General features: G+C 36.8%; 1 protein-coding gene across 2 annotated transcripts in view; it reads right to left on the bottom strand.

Moving 5' to 3' along the window:
• Positions 1-16,924, bottom strand: part of RAB3C (RAB3C, member RAS oncogene family) — a 1,959,298-nt gene that overhangs the window by 584,137 nt on the left and 1,358,237 nt on the right. The window lies entirely within an intron of this gene.

Raw genomic sequence — 16,924 nt, 5'->3', positions numbered from 1 at the left:
CTGGTCTGAGGCCCAAGTGCTTAAACCAAAAGGCTTAGAATAATAGTTACACCAAGCAGTAATAAATACAACTGGGTACTTTTAAGATGACGTAAAAGCAAAATAAAGTAATAAAGTATGAAGAAACACAAATACAGTAAAAGCAGATGAATAAAGTGCAATTTTTTTTTTGAGTGAGCAAATGAGATGGGCCCAGGAGGATTATCCAAATGCAAATTTACAAGAGGGACGGGCAGTTTCAAAGCCACCAAGATTAACACCAAAACAAAAGTAGGGAAAATGAAAAAAACAGAGCCACAACTTCCAACTAGATAGTATTCAATGCAACACAAGTAAATCAATTCAAATGCTGTATTAGTTGAAAAAAGTGCAGATAAAGATTTACTTAAATTCACTTATACATCCAGTTTATTGCATGTAGGTCTTAGCTGGCCAAAGCTCAGAGTTTAAGCAGAAAATAATCCAAAATGTACCACTTATATAAGGCAGAAACCGAAGTGAACTACCCCCACTTATCACTGGCTATGCAGGAATTCTAACAAGCACTAAATTCTAACAAGCATTAACTGAAAAAACAGAGCCACAACTTCCAGCTAGATAGTATTAAATGCAACACAAATAAATCAATTTAAATGCTGTATTATTTGAAAAAAGTGTAGATAAAGATTTACCTAAATTCACTTATACGTCCAGTTGATTGCATGTAGGTCTTAGCTGGCCAAAGCTCAGATATCACATGCAGTTACCAACAAATGAAGGGCAGGTTGGATGTGAAGGAACTTGTGACTTGTGTGCTGCTTGCTTACATTTTCAACCTTACATCTAACAGTTTGTAGATGTGACCTGTCACCCCCACTGGAAGTAAGGCAGCCTCTAGTACTGTTGTGTTTTCCTTTTCCCAAACAATAATCACTCACAGTTTCAATCCATTAAAACCAAACAGTGAGGAAGTGGCTGCACTATGTTTACATCCCTACATGGATCCATTTTTTTGGGATTCAGCAATTCTAATGACTTCATATCTCATTTGCATCTTCACTGTGTGGACAGCCCTGAATCTGCACCACAGAAAGGCAACAGTGTGGCTTTTCAAACAGATTGTGGGGACACTTGTTTATGTTGGAAAAACTGTACTTAATGCTATTTCTTCAGGATATATCTGTACAGAAAAGTACTTCCCTTCAGAAGGTATGCTTCCATTTGGTCAGATACATACTGCATATGGTAAAATGTATTTTAGAAATATTTGAAGCATAGGCTTTTACACTTTTATATGTATGCATTACTTAGAAGTGTGCTGATGGCATGGGCATGTTTGCCAAGCCATTTCACTGGTATACATGACTGCCAATACATTAAAATTGAATGCTGTGTAATAAATATGTACAAACATTTCAAGGAAACTTACTTTGATAGAACATTTAGTATTTCAAAGAGGGTTTGTTAGCAATTTGAGTCATTTTCCTGTTCTTTTGAGGGAGCATAGTTGAGTCACTCTTATGGCACAAACAAGGAAAGACTGTTCTTTTGTGGGGACAAGGTTGAATTACTTTTATGGCACAAACAAGGATATGTTGTTCTATTAGTGTGTTACAAAGATATGCCACTCATTTCTATTACTACACAATACATTCCAGGTTCAAGACTTACCTTGTAAATGCAGCAACTGATATGGTTCTGTCTGTGTAGAATCCTTTCCATGGCTGTATTCCAAAATTTTTGGAATACGCAGGCCAAACCAGCACAGAGTGTACACGGAGGGTCTATATCTCACCGTCAAACGTGCATAAGTTCAACCGAGATAATATAAAACCCAAAAGTCTGAAATGCAAAAATAGCAAAGCCACGGCACACCAATTTATTTTCCCAGGGAAAAAAAATCATTGGACCGTTTCCAAGGCTTTGCTATTTCCTCCACTGTGGTGCAATCTCAGAGTTGGTATATTTAAGTAGGGAGGGTGTGGGGAGCACAGCCCCCCATGTTATGGGGTGTGAAGGGCCAAGCCCTCTACTTTAGTTTTAGTTTAAGGTTTATGTTTTTTTTCAGACTTTTGGGCTGGACATCACATCGTTCGAACTTATATAAGTTCGACGATGTGATATACACCCGTACATGGATGCTTTACAGCTTATTGAATAGCTCCACCATGATGGATTGGTTGATTAGCATGCAATTCAGCTGCTTATGCTATAATTAGCATACCTCGGTGTTTACCTGGTCTCCATGGGAGTGTGTACTTCCACACAGTGTTTACTGAATCTAAAACTTTCCATGGACATATGCACATTGCAGTGTGATTGCACGCACAGTGAAAAATGACAGTATAGGCTTTACTGAATCCTCCTGACAGTCCTTTAAAATGTGAATAAATCAATCATAGTGCTTAGTGCAGTGAAGACTTAATGCTTAAAGGAACAGAGCCTCAAATTTAAATTACATCACAAAAATATATTAAATGGTAACAGTTTCTCTGATAAAGTGTGACAATCTCAACAATAAATACTTAAACAAAAAAATAAAGTTACCACTTTGCTCACTGCTGGAATAAAAATGAAACAAAATAACACAGTGGAGCATTCAAAACTTATCTGCTCTAATATGCAATAAGGTAGACAGAGAAATCCTGTCATTTAAACCAGGAGCTTTTGTTGCACTCAATAATACCTGCCAATAAACCACACTGTCTCCAAAAAGGCTGATCAGTTTCCTCCTTGTGGGTTAAAAAGAATTTTCTCCCAACACACAAAAAATAAATTTGCTAAAACTAGTGCATATACCAGCATGCTTCGCTAAGGCATTAGAAATGTTCTTAGTTTTAATAGTATAACAATGCTAATATATCCTAGATTTCAAGCTTTTCTCAGCTTTTCTCACATAAAAAGCCAGGCAGGATAAGCATGTTGCCAAGTAAACCACACCACTAGACTAACAATCATAAGAGCCTTCTATATTAATTCCTTTAGGATAATAGTCCACCACAATATTGGGTGTCTTATTGATAAACCAAGACTGTTTATAGGACCCACACTTTTTCATACCTTTACCACTGGGTTGTATAAGTGGTATGTCCTTATGGTATCAAGTATATGCTTGATACTCCTGCTCTTTTTATACACAATGTTTGGATGTTCTCCAATTTTTTCAGTTAACCCAAACAAACAAAAACATGGGTTCAGTTGTTATCAAGCATGACCCTAATAGTGATGTTGTTATGATGATAAGACAATACCACAATATTGAAATATTTATTATCTGACATCTTATTCTTGTCAGGTATACCCACAGTGGTTTTTCCTGTGCTCCTGTATCAAGGTAATCAGTTTGTTTATCATAGTAACAAGGTAAGTTAAAAGTGATTTAAATGTTATTTAATTAATTTTGTGTATTATTATATGTCAACTTTTTATGCATTTTATGCTTGTTTTAATACACAAGTTGTATTCTATTCACTTGCAGATTACTGTGTTCTTAAAAGAAAGACATGACAACATTAATTGTCTGCAAATGATTGGTTGATTTGTTTTTAGCAGAATGTCCGCAGTATTTAAATATTTCAGAGTAGTTTGTGATTCATTTATTCACACACACACACACACACATTATATATATATATATATATATATATATATATATATATACACACAGATATATACGCATATATAGTTTCATGCTTTATATATTAATTTTAGTCTCAACCAACTTTTTATAGTTTTCTGTAAGTTGCTTTTGTTCTCATCTTAATATTAATTTCTTTATGGCATACAGTAGATCCTAGATTAATCTTTTGAATTACGTTACACAGATTCTTTTTAATTTATAGTTATTACTTGTCTAGTTATGGCCAAAACATGTCCATAATAAAGGGTATTGTAAAGAAAGCATATAACCATGAGTCTGAGCATCAGTCAGAACAAGAGATTCCAAAATGTTATACTTATCTATCTTTAAAGCCTTAAAAAGTATTTAATATAATTCCAATATTTGATTTTACCACATTTATGAAATATATGATACCAATCTACTTTTATAGATTTCATCCATTTCCAAAAATTATGGCCCAATTCCAAAAGACCTATTCTCAGTGAAAGTAACCATTTACACTGAGAACAGGTATTCTGGAATCTGGTCCATATAGTAAGCATTTTTATAAATAGGCCTTACACTGAAGTAAATCACTTACACTGATAGCAGGTCTTCTAGAATCAGGACAGACATACACTGCGAACAACTCTTTTGGAATCTATCCCTATATGTTTAAGTTTTAAAATGTTTTTAATTTTGTAAAAAATAAGAAAGATTCTAAGACGGTATTTCCAGGTGAACAATTTTCATGTAATAAAAGATGTCAATCCCATTGATTTTAAAATCATTTTTTGTTTGTATCATTGATTATTTGTTTTAAATCATATTCCTCAATACAGTTTTAATATCTGTCAATTTTATATGCAAATTATTAACCTAGTTATACAATTCCAATAATATAGATTGTTGTATACCATTTCCACTGTTCATTTAGAAATAGTCTAGGTGTTTTTAACATATAATTTTTCTGTCTATAATTAAAGGTCTCTTCTCCTAGATTTTAATTTTATGTTTTAAATAATACACAATTGTTATCTCTAAATCATAATTATTCATATTTCAAACAGTTGATAATATATTGAAAACATTTAGACAATATGACCAGTATAAGACAGGGGATGAGAATTTCCAGGTTAGATAATGTTGACAGTGAATTTGAAGCAGTTCTTGAGATGATTCAAGATGAATTTATTGATAGGGGTTATAACAACAGAGAGTTATGACATATGGCCACAGAGATTAGTGATTGAGATCAGATCGTGCCCATCCTTATTTTTCTAGGAAACAAGTAGAGACTAGGTCATCTGACAACTCTCAATACAGAGTCAATTTTACATTGCATTATTCTAGCAATGTAGACATGATTTGTGATGTGATCAAGAAAAACTGGTTGATATTATTATCTGATGATAAGATTAAGTGCACTGCAAGTGAATGCCCATGTTTTGTTTTAAAAACAAAAAGTCTCTAAAAAGATTGTTATGTTGTTATAGTCATAATTCTTTGACTGTCAGGAATGGTACTGGTACATCTCCATGTGGGAACTACAATTTTTGTAGATTTATAGATAGTATGAATTATTTTAAACATCCAGTCACTAACTTTAGTTTTAAACTCAGAGTGACAGCTGATTGCTCAATGAAGGATTTAGTATATTTGGCAAGCTGTGTTTCCTATCCATCTTTCCATGTTGGGAAGACAACAGAACTTTAAGGGAGTGAGTTAGAGAGCATGTAGCAGCCATTAGTAGATCTGATGATAAAAATGCACTAGCTAAACTTGTTTAAGAGAATGGGGTTGACTATTCTTTTAAATTCAAAGTCTTAGAACAGTTACAGGACAGTAAGCATCTTGGGTATTTTAACAATTTAACAGAACATGAAAATCACTGGATCATTACGCTACAGGCTGATAGGTATCCTTGCCTTAATGGCAAGGTTCCTTTAAGACCTTTTCTGAAAGCTCATAACTTGTTTACGTGATTTGTATGGTATCATTCTCCTTTTGATTAGATATTACCTTGTTTTGTATTGGAAGAGTCAATATCATGTGATTGATTATGCATTCTATATTCCATTTGATTTGCATTATAGTTTTAATGGTCTGAAGAAGTGCTGTTAGTGGCATGAAAGTGCTAACCTGATTAAAGCTATCTTATTTTATTGTATGTGACTTGGTTTGATCCTGTTTGTTTTTATCATTTCTACATTTAGTCTGTTGACCTCTGGATCTTTTATTCACTGTGGAATACTTTATTCTTTCGTTAAAGTTATATAGTAGGCTAACAACCACTATTGCCTTTATAAGCCTAGCCCAGGAACCCAAAACAATAGTGTCTTCTTGTAACATATTCATCTTAACTAGGGGGCTAGCTTGTTAGGAGGGGTACGTTAGGAGATTTTAAAAAAAATATGTAGGGGGGATATGTTAGTTAGGGAATGTTTACTGTTGGCCTCTGTCTATAAGAGACATCGGGGCCACCCTGTGAATGAATTTACAATTTCCCAGCCAATGGTCAAGGTTACATTTGAATAGGGCTGGGGATGGATTCTGCTTCACATGCATGAGTAGCCTAACCAGAGCATGTAGATTTGTGTCACATATCTGTTTTGCCAGCATGTTCTATTTATGTTGCAAACAAAGTTCAAATCCCTGAATGTAGTATTTCTGGTGCTGCTCATTTTGGGGATGTGGATCAAAGGATGCTTTATATGCCAAGCACAGATCATCTCTTAACAACCTGTAGAAGACTGAGTATAGAGACAGGGTCGTAAAGTGATCTATATAAGACAGTGTGTTAATACTCTCAGTTCTTTTGGTGAGGAACCTCTGTGGACATTCCAGCTGTTGTGCATTCCTAGTTAGGTACATGCCATAGAGGGCGTAATACTCAATGATGGGCATGACAAGAGATGAGAAGAGTGATGCTATAACTTCCTTGGAACTGGAGGCCATAGCCTTACTTATAAATTGGACTGTATAGAATGGTTTTCTTACTATCTTGGCTACATGCTGGTCAAAGGGCAAATTACTGTCTACATGTTTCCCAAATCTCTAACTACAAGGTCATCTCTTAGGAGTGTTTTATCAGTGTAGTAATTTTCCTGGGTCAATGTTTTCCCAAAAGACACTATAATGCACTTCTTTGCATTTAGTTTTAAACATGGCTTTGGTACCAGTCATTTGTCTCTGTTAGACCTTCTTATAGAATATTAGTGTCATGGGCGGATTTATGATAGCTCGATAGCTCCCAATTCACAGTCATCCTTTGCCTTGACCTGCAAGAAGTAGATGATAAACAGGAGTAAGCCCAGCGTGGAGCCTGCTGTACTTCATTGGTGACTTGCCTCTTAGTGGATGTGGTCTCACCAATTCTGACTTCTTGGGTCCTATCTGTGAGCGAGCTGGCAATCCAGTAAGTTCAGACCACTCAACTGTTTGTATTTTGTAGGAACACACCCTGATGTTTCTCAAAGTTTTTCTCCATTCCTTCTAAAATTGGAAATCGTTTTGCGAATTTCTAAAACAATAGTGGCAACAGTTAAAATATGTCCCTAATGTGAGGCCTTTCCTTAGTTTTATTTCACATTGTTACAAATTCTTTTAGTAAAAGCTGACAGCAGTGAGTGAGTTGTGTACGATGTATGGCTAGTTTGGTGAGCTTGTCCACAATACCTGAGTGGGGTATTGTATCAAATGCCTTATCTAGGTCTAGGTGGGTGGTATACCCTCTCAAATGGTTTTCCAGGTTAAGTAGGCATGAACTTCCATTGACAAATCAAACTTGGATGGATCCAATGTCTTTAGGTTACCAAGGTCTTTGTTGATCATTTCCATGATAATTCATTGCATGGCTTTGCATATTTGACTAGTCAGGTAATGGGTATGTAGTTTCCAGCATCATTTGGTGGTAATGGGTATGTAGTTTCCAGCATCATTTGATGGTAATGGGTATGTAGTTTCCAGCATCATTTGATGGTAATGGGTATGTAGTTTCCAGCATCATTTGATGGTAATGGGTATGTAGTTTCCAGCATCATTTGATGGTAATGGGTATGTAGTTTCCAGCATCATTTGATGGTAATGGGTATGTAGTTTCCAGCATCATTTGATGGTAATGGGTATGTAGTTTCCAGCATCATTTGATGGTAATGGGTATGTAGTTTCCAGCATCATTTGATGGTAATGGGTATGTAGTTTCCAGCATCATTTGATGGTAATGGGTATGTAGTTTCCAGCATCATTTGATGGTAATGGGTATGTAGTTTCCAGCATCATTTGATGGTAATGGGTATGTAGTTTCCAGCATTATTTTATGGTAATGGGTATGTAGTTTCCAGCATCATTTGATGGTAATGGGTATGTAGTTTCCAGCATCATTTGATGGTAATGGGTATGTAGTTTCCAGCATCATTTGATGGTAATGGGTATGTAGTTTCCAGCATCATTTGATGGTAATGGGTATGTAGTTTCCAGCATCATTTGATGGTAATGGGTATGTAGTTTCCAGCATCATTTGATGGTAATGGGTATGTAGTTTCCAGCATCATTTGATGGTAATGGGTATGTAGTTTCCAGCATCATTTGATGGTAATGGGTATGTAGTTTCCAGCATCATTTGATGGTAATGGGTATGTAGTTTCCAGCATCATTTGATGGTAATGGGTATGTAGTTTCCAGCATCATTTGATGGTAATGGGTATGTAGTTTCCAGCATCATTTGATGGTAATGGGTATGTAGTTTCCAGCATCATTTGATGGTAATGGGTATGTAGTTTCCAGCATCATTTGATGGTAATGGGTATGTAGTTTCCAGCATCATTTGATGGTAATGGGTATGTAGTTTCCAGCATCATTTGATGGTAATGGGTATGTAGTTTCCAGCATCATTTGGTGGTAATGGGTATGTAGTTTCCAGCATCATTTGATGGTAATGGGTATGTAGTTTCCAGCATCATTTGATGGTAATGGGTATGTAGTTTCCAGCATCATTTGATGGTAATGGGTATGTAGTTTCCAGCATCATTTGATGGTAATGGGTATGTAGTTTCCAGCATCATTTGATGGTAATGGGTATGTAGTTTCCAGCATCATTTGATGGTAATGGGTATGTAGTTTCCAGCATCATTTGATGGTAATGGGTATGTAGTTTCCAGCATCATTTGATGGTAATGGGTATGTAGTTTCCAGCATCATTTGATGGTAATGGGTATGTAGTTTCCAGCATCATTTGATGGTAATGGGTATGTAGTTTCCAGCATCATTTGATGGTAATGGGTATGTAGTTTCCAGCATCATTTGATGGTAATGGGTATGTAGTTTCCAGCATCATTTGATGGTAATGGGTATGTAGTTTCCAGCATCATTTGATGGTAATGGGTATGTAGTTTCCAGCATCATTTGATGGTAATGGGTATGTAGTTTCCAGCATCATTTGATGGTAATGGGTATGTAGTTTCCAGCATCATTTGGTGGTAATGGGTATGTAGTTTCCAGCATCATTTGATGGTAATGGGTATGTAGTTTCCAGCATCATTTGATGGTAATGGGTATGTAGTTTCCAGCATCATTTGATGGTAATGGGTATGTAGTTTCCAGCATCATTTGATGGTAATGGGTATGTAGTTTCCAGCATCATTTGATGGTAATGGGTATGTAGTTTCCAGCATCATTTGATGGTAATGGGTATGTAGTTTCCAGCATCATTTGATGGTAATGGGTATGTAGTTTCCAGCATCATTTGATGGTAATGGGTATGTAGTTTCCAGCATCATTTGATGGTAATGGGTATGTAGTTTCCAGCATCATTTGATGGTAATGGGTATGTAGTTTCCAGCATCATTTGATGGTAATGGGTATGTAGTTTCCAGCATCATTTGATGGTAATGGGTATGTAGTTTCCAGCATCATTTGATGGTAATGGGTATGTAGTTTCCAGCATCATTTGATGGTAATGGGTATGTAGTTTCCAGCATCATTTGATGGTAATGGGTATGTAGTTTCCAGCATCATTTGATGGTAATGGGTATGTAGTTTCCAGCATCATTTGATGGTAATGGGTATGTAGTTTCCAGCATCATTTGATGGTAATGGGTATGTAGTTTCCAGCATCATTTGATGGTAATGGGTATGTAGTTTCCAGCATCATTTGATGGTAATGGGTATGTAGTTTCCAGCATCATTTGATGGTAATGGGTATGTAGTTTCCAGCATCATTTGATGGTAATGGGTATGTAGTTTCCAGCATCATTTGATGGTAATGGGTATGTAGTTTCCAGCATCATTTGATGGTAATGGGTATGTAGTTTCCAGCATCATTTGATGGTAATGGGTATGTAGTTTCCAGCATCATTTGATGGTAATGGGTATGTAGTTTCCAGCATCATTTGATGGTAATGGGTATGTAGTTTCCAGCATCATTTGATGGTAATGGGTATGTAGTTTCCAGCATCATTTGATGGTAATGGGTATGTAGTTTCCAGCATCATTTGATGGTAATGGGTATGTAGTTTCCAGCATCATTTGATGGTAATGGGTATGTAGTTTCCAGCATCATTTGATGGTAATGGGTATGTAGTTTCCAGCATCATTTGATGGTAATGGGTATGTAGTTTCCAGCATCATTTGATGGTAATGGGTATGTAGTTTCCAGCATCATTTGATGGTAATGGGTATGTAGTTTCCAGCATCATTTGATGGTAATGGGTATGTAGTTTCCAGCATCATTTGATGGTAATGGGTATGTAGTTTCCAGCATCATTTGATGGTAATGGGTATGTAGTTTCCAGCATCATTTGATGGTAATGGGTATGTAGTTTCCAGCATCATTTGATGGTAATGGGTATGTAGTTTCCAGCATCATTTGATGGTAATGGGTATGTAGTTTCCAGCATCATTTGATGGTAATGGGTATGTAGTTTCCAGCATCATTTGATGGTAATGGGTATGTAGTTTCCAGCATCATTTGGTGGTAATGGGTATGTAGTTTCCAGCATCATTTGATGGTAATGGGTATGTAGTTTCCAGCATCATTTGATGGTAATGGGTATGTAGTTTCCAGCATCATTTGATGGTAATGGGTATGTAGTTTCCAGCATCATTTGATGGTAATGGGTATGTAGTTTCCAGCATCATTTGATGGTAATGGGTATGTAGTTTCCAGCATCATTTGATGGTAATGGGTATGTAGTTTCCAGCATCATTTGATGGTAATGGGTATGTAGTTTCCAGCATCATTTGATGGTAATGGGTATGTAGTTTCCAGCATCATTTGATGGTAATGGGTATGTAGTTTCCAGCATCATTTGATGGTAATGGGTATGTAGTTTCCAGCATCATTTGATGGTAATGGGTATGTAGTTTCCAGCATCATTTGATGGTAATGGGTATGTAGTTTCCAGCATCATTTGATGGTAATGGGTATGTAGTTTCCAGCATCATTTGGTGGTAATGGGTATGTAGTTTCCAGCATCATTTGATGGTAATGGGTATGTAGTTTCCAGCATCATTTGATGGTAATGGGTATGTAGTTTCCAGCATCATTTGATGGTAATGGGTATGTAGTTTCCAGCATCATTTGATGGTAATGGGTATGTAGTTTCCAGCATCATTTGATGGTAATGGGTATGTAGTTTCCAGCATCATTTGATGGTAATGGGTATGTAGTTTCCAGCATCATTTGATGGTAATGGGTATGTAGTTTCCAGCATCATTTGATGGTAATGGGTATGTAGTTTCCAGCATCATTTGATGGTAATGGGTATGTAGTTTCCAGCATCATTTGATGGTAATGGGTATGTAGTTTCCAGCATCATTTGATGGTAATGGGTATGTAGTTTCCAGCATCATTTGATGGTAATGGGTATGTAGTTTCCAGCATCATTTGATGGTAATGGGTATGTAGTTTCCAGCATCATTTGATGGTAATGGGTATGTAGTTTCCAGCATCATTTGATGGTAATGGGTATGTAGTTTCCAGCATCATTTGATGGTAATGGGTATGTAGTTTCCAGCATCATTTGATGGTAATGGGTATGTAGTTTCCAGCATCATTTGATGGTAATGGGTATGTAGTTTCCAGCATCATTTGATGGTAATGGGTATGTAGTTTCCAGCATCATTTGATGGTAATGGGTATGTAGTTTCCAGCATCATTTGATGGTAATGGGTATGTAGTTTCCAGCATCATTTGATGGTAATGGGTATGTAGTTTCCAGCATCATTTGATGGTAATGGGTATGTAGTTTCCAGCATCATTTGATGGTAATGGGTATGTAGTTTCCAGCATCATTTGATGGTAATGGGTATGTAGTTTCCAGCATCATTTGATGGTAATGGGTATGTAGTTTCCAGCATCATTTGATGGTAATGGGTATGTAGTTTCCAGCATCATTTGATGGTAATGGGTATGTAGTTTCCAGCATCATTTGATGGTAATGGGTATGTAGTTTCCAGCATCATTTGATGGTAATGGGTATGTAGTTTCCAGCATCATTTGATGGTAATGGGTATGTAGTTTCCAGCATCATTTGATGGTAATGGGTATGTAGTTTCCAGCATCATTTGATGGTAATGGGTATGTAGTTTCCAGCATCATTTGATGGTAATGGGTATGTAGTTTCCAGCATCATTTGATGGTAATGGGTATGTAGTTTCCAGCATCATTTGATGGTAATGGGTATGTAGTTTCCAGCATCATTTGATGGTAATGGGTATGTAGTTTCCAGCATCATTTGATGGTAATGGGTATGTAGTTTCCAGCATCATTTGATGGTAATGGGTATGTAGTTTCCAGCATCATTTGATGGTAATGGGTATGTAGTTTCCAGCATCATTTGATGGTAATGGGTATGTAGTTTCCAGCATCATTTGATGGTAATGGGTATGTAGTTTCCAGCATCATTTGATGGTAATGGGTATGTAGTTTCCAGCATCATTTGATGGTAATGGGTATGTAGTTTCCAGCATCATTTGATGGTAATGGGTATGTAGTTTCCAGCATCATTTGATGGTAATGGGTATGTAGTTTCCAGCATCATTTGATGGTAATGGGTATGTAGTTTCCAGCATCATTTGGTGGTAATGGGTATGTAGTTTCCAGCATCATTTGATGGTAATGGGTATGTAGTTTCCAGCATCATTTGATGGTAATGGGTATGTAGTTTCCAGCATCATTTGATGGTAATGGGTATGTAGTTTCCAGCATCATTTGATGGTAATGGGTATGTAGTTTCCAGCATCATTTGATGGTAATGGGTATGTAGTTTCCAGCATCATTTGATGGTAATGGGTATGTAGTTTCCAGCATCATTTGATGGTAATGGGTATGTAGTTTCCAGCATCATTTGATGGTAATGGGTATGTAGTTTCCAGCATCATTTGATGGTAATGGGTATGTAGTTTCCAGCATCATTTGATGGTAATGGGTATGTAGTTTCCAGCATCATTTGATGGTAATGGGTATGTAGTTTCCAGCATCATTTGATGGTAATGGGTATGTAGTTTCCAGCATCATTTGATGGTAATGGGTATGTAGTTTCCAGCATCATTTGATGGTAATGGGTATGTAGTTTCCAGCATCATTTGATGGTAATGGGTATGTAGTTTCCAGCATCATTTGATGGTAATGGGTATGTAGTTTCCAGCATCATTTGATGGTAATGGGTATGTAGTTTCCAGCATCATTTGATGGTAATGGGTATGTAGTTTCCAGCATCATTTGATGGTAATGGGTATGTAGTTTCCAGCATCATTTGGTGGTAATGGGTATGTAGTTTCCAGCATCATTTGATGGTAATGGGTATGTAGTTTCCAGCATCATTTGATGGTAATGGGTATGTAGTTTCCAGCATCATTTGATGGTAATGGGTATGTAGTTTCCAGCATCATTTGATGGTAATGGGTATGTAGTTTCCAGCATCATTTGATGGTAATGGGTATGTAGTTTCCAGCATCATTTGATGGTAATGGGTATGTAGTTTCCAGCATCATTTGATGGTAATGGGTATGTAGTTTCCAGCATCATTTGATGGTAATGGGTATGTAGTTTCCAGCATCATTTGATGGTAATGGGTATGTAGTTTCCAGCATCATTTGATGGTAATGGGTATGTAGTTTCCAGCATCATTTGATGGTAATGGGTATGTAGTTTCCAGCATCATTTGATGGTAATGGGTATGTAGTTTCCAGCATCATTTGATGGTAATGGGTATGTAGTTTCCAGCATCATTTGATGGTAATGGGTATGTAGTTTCCAGCATCATTTGATGGTAATGGGTATGTAGTTTCCAGCATCATTTGATGGTAATGGGTATGTAGTTTCCAGCATCATTTGATGGTAATGGGTATGTAGTTTCCAGCATCATTTGGTGGTAATGGGTATGTAGTTTCCAGCATCATTTGATGGTAATGGGTATGTAGTTTCCAGCATCATTTGATGGTAATGGGTATGTAGTTTCCAGCATCATTTGATGGTAATGGGTATGTAGTTTCCAGCATCATTTGGTGGTAATGGGTATGTAGTTTCCAGCATCATTTGATGGTAATGGGTATGTAGTTTCCAGCATCATTTGATGGTAATGGGTATGTAGTTTCCAGCATCATTTGGTGGTAATGGGTATGTAGTTTCCAGCATCATTTGATGGTAATGGGTATGTAGTTTCCAGCATCATTTGATGGTAATGGGTATGTAGTTTCCAGCATCATTTGATGGTAATGGGTATGTAGTTTCCAGCATCATTTGATGGTAATGGGTATGTAGTTTCCAGCATCATTTGATGGTAATGGGTATGTAGTTTCCAGCATCATTTGATGGTAATGGGTATGTAGTTTCCAGCATCATTTGATGGTAATGGGTATGTAGTTTCCAGCATCATTTGATGGTAATGGGTATGTAGTTTCCAGCATCATTTGGTGGTAATGGGTATGTAGTTTCCAGCATCATTTGGTGGTAATGGGTATGTAGTTTCCAGCATCATTTGATGGTAATGGGTATGTAGTTTCCAGCATCATTTGGTGGTAATGGGTATGTAGTTTCCAGCATCATTTGATGGTAATGGGTATGTAGTTTCCAGCATCATTTGATGGTAATGGGTATGTAGTTTCCAGTATCATTTGATGGTAATGGGTATGTAGTTTCCAGCATCATTTGATGGTCCAGTATTATGAAGGTAGATAACCGTTGCCATCTTCCAATCACTTTGAATGTTTCCTGTTTTGTTTTTTGTTTTTTGGGTTTTTTTTTAGCCTGAGAAGCTATGTTGACCTTGTAATTGGCCTTGCTAGATTTAATTAGCCTTCTTAGTTTCTTGTTTAGTTTTATTAGTGAGCTGTTGTCATTATGAGAGCTGCTCTTTCTGACTTTGAACATGACTTTTTTTTTTGTTATATACCCTAAGATTAGAATTCTACCAGTATGGCTTGTTTTGGGCTTACTTCTGGTAGGTACAGCAGTCACTGTGCAACCATTTAAATGTATGTACAGGGTTTCTATGAATAATCCTGCATAGGGTGTTGTGAATTCTGGGTTGAACAAGGCATTACATTTTGACAAACTTTCACTTAATTGCAAGTAGTTTGCTTTAGAATAGTTTCTAACTGTAACAGGTTTTGCAAGTTGATTTTTATTCTGAATGAGACATCTTTGTAATCCAATCTCACTTGGGGGGTGGGGTGGTTGCAGTGCTCTGGCATATTGGTGAGAATAAGGTCCAGTATGTTTTAAACTCTGGTTGAAGTGTCCACTAACTGATCAAGGGTATTTGCATTACTAAAGTCTAGGAAATGTACCTGCAAGTTAGAGGCAGTGTATTTTTCCCAGTCTACAAAGGGGTAGTTAATTCATTCGCTCCAATAGATCTCTTTTGAGTTTGTACTCAACTCCCTGTAGGCAAGACCAGAGCCTTTAAAAAATGAAGTTATTCCCTCACACTTCAAATGCTTATATGTCTAAAACCATAAATGTTACTAGAAAACTATAAATGCAAGTAGTTCAGCAACTAATTAACAATCTGCATTCAAACTGGAACCTTAGTTTGAGAGACAGCCTTACAGAACTATCTGCAAATATATAGAGCTGAGTATATTTTTCTGTATTATTCTGTATTATAGAGCTAAATTGTTTTCTTAGATATCTGTTGTCTTACTGCTCTGTAAATATATAGAGATCAGTATGTAATTTTTGGCTTTATAATTTGCATATTCCTCACATCTGTGTTGAAACTGGTCCCCCCCCCGTTCTTGGTTGTAGTTTAAATTTGGTGGCTTTTGCAGTGCCCGCCCCACTGTAGATTTGATCTAGGACACTCCTCCAGGCCCATCTCTTTACCGCATTCTACCTAATAAACCCTTTCTGCACTTGCTTTTAGTCCTTTTTAATTTAATTACATTTTTTTCAAACTGTGTGTGGACTAATATTGCTACATATTCAAGTGTGCCACCTTGCACTGCATGAGAATTGTATTTACTACTGCTTTTGCTACTTTTCTGAAAAAAAAAAAATTCATCTGCTTTTACTGTACTTGTGTTTCTTCCTACTTTATTTTGCTTTTGCATCATCTTAAAAGTACCCAGTTGTATTTATTACTGCTTGGTGTAACTCATTCTAAGCCTTTTAGTTTAAACACTTGGGCTTCAGACCAGTTGTTTTACATTAAGAGGGTTTGTGGTCTGCACTGTAGTGGCAGAACAGGTAGCTTACATCCTTCTAAGTTGGGAACTGCTGATTGAGGGCTCAGTGTCTGTTATTCTAAAAGTGTATTAATTCTGGTTTAAGCAATTGGGCTTTCAAGCCAGTTATTTTACATTAAGAGGGTTCGTGGTCTGCACTCTTGTGGGAGGAGAGGCTGGACTCTGCCCTTCTGAGCTGGGAATTTCTGGTTAAAGGCTTATAGTGCATGCATATCTGAACTGCTTCTTACTGAAATTGGTACACCTTGTTTGCTGTAGCATAGACTAGATCCAGGCCTGCTGAATCTAGCTTTGTTTGTATAACTTGAGCATTAATCCAGGCATTCTTTAAAGTATTCAATTGTATTTATTACTGCTTGGTAGTAACTTGATTAAAGTGTAGCTATCATTCTAAGTCTTTTGGATTAAGCACTTGGGCTTCAGACCAGTTGTTTTACATTAGGAAGGTCTGTGGCATGCAGTGTGGTGGCAGGACAGGTAGCTTTCATCCTTCTAAGTTGGGAACTGCTGATTGAGAGCTTAGTGTCTGTTATTCTTAAAGTGTATTAGTTCTGGTTTAAGCACTTGGGCTTCAGGCCAGTTATTTTACATTAAGAAGGTTCATGGTCTGCACTCTTGTGGGAGGAGAGGCTGGACTCTGCCCTTCTGAGCTGG

Source organism: Protopterus annectens, chromosome 2.part2 (assembly GCF_019279795.1).
Source record: "Protopterus annectens isolate FY-2018-M chromosome 2.part2, PAN1.0, whole genome shotgun sequence".
Taxonomy (NCBI): Eukaryota; Metazoa; Chordata; order Ceratodontiformes; family Protopteridae; genus Protopterus; species Protopterus annectens.
The sequence above is the reverse complement of the archived record's forward strand: the minus strand, read 5'-3'. Positions and strand labels throughout refer to the sequence as shown.